The sequence below is a fragment of the Penaeus monodon genome, chromosome 28 (assembly GCF_015228065.2).
Source record: "Penaeus monodon isolate SGIC_2016 chromosome 28, NSTDA_Pmon_1, whole genome shotgun sequence".
Taxonomy (NCBI): domain Eukaryota; kingdom Metazoa; phylum Arthropoda; class Malacostraca; order Decapoda; family Penaeidae; genus Penaeus; species Penaeus monodon.
Window position 1 is genome coordinate 39,149,343 of NC_051413.1, and position 923 is coordinate 39,150,265.

Below are 923 nucleotides of genomic sequence, written 5' to 3' on the forward strand. Positions count from 1 at the left end.
TGCCACTGACTACAGCATATAATTTAAGTTGAAAAATAGTGGTGCACCATAACCAAACTTGAAAATGATAATAATCTTTGGTAACAAACATTCAACATCCTTTCAAGAGTTCTTGTCCCAAAACCATTTTGCTGGAGTCTATGAAAGACTAAGACCTGCTCACGATAAGCTTCAGAAGCCCAAAAACTTGAACTAAGTCTATCTCTAGAAATATCTATTTCTGTACAGAGTACAGTATCAATAATCTCTCTAATGGACTTTTAATAGCAGAGTATTAAATCTCATTTTACAAAGAAGCATGGAGTTACAGAGTTAAAGCTATGCTTCAAAATAATTCTCACACCTTACAATTAATTGTTCCAGGGAATTCTTTAATGGAAAATTTGCAGCATCCTTGAAAAAGCCACAGTTAAAAATGACATCAATGCTGAACACATCAAAAGGACGCTTGTGGACTGGCCAAGTGACAAGTCACATCCTCACAGTCTGTCACACCCAGGGAATAAAAAAAGTAAAAGAACAGGCATTTCAGCCTTCTCCTCATTAAAAAGAGGGAGGAAAAATAATGAATATTGAGATATTGAGGAAAAAAAGTATGCTAGAACTCTAGATCTATGCCTGTAGCTTAAAATTGGGGAAATTGCAGATTCTGCACAGTTTGGGAGCAACTCATGCAGGCGCATTCCTTTCTCCCAAAATCCTATACATTCATGACCAATGACAATCATCCACACAAACATTGATAAAGGCCTCCTGTATTGCTTTGAAATATGTTGTCACTCAATACCCATTCTACATAAGTTATTAGTATCAAAATCTCATTATTCTCTTTCATCTGAGCCAAAAATATGAGCAAATAACATTTCCTCTTGAAAAATAATTAAAACTTTCTTTTTATTAAGGCATCACATACTTGCAAATTC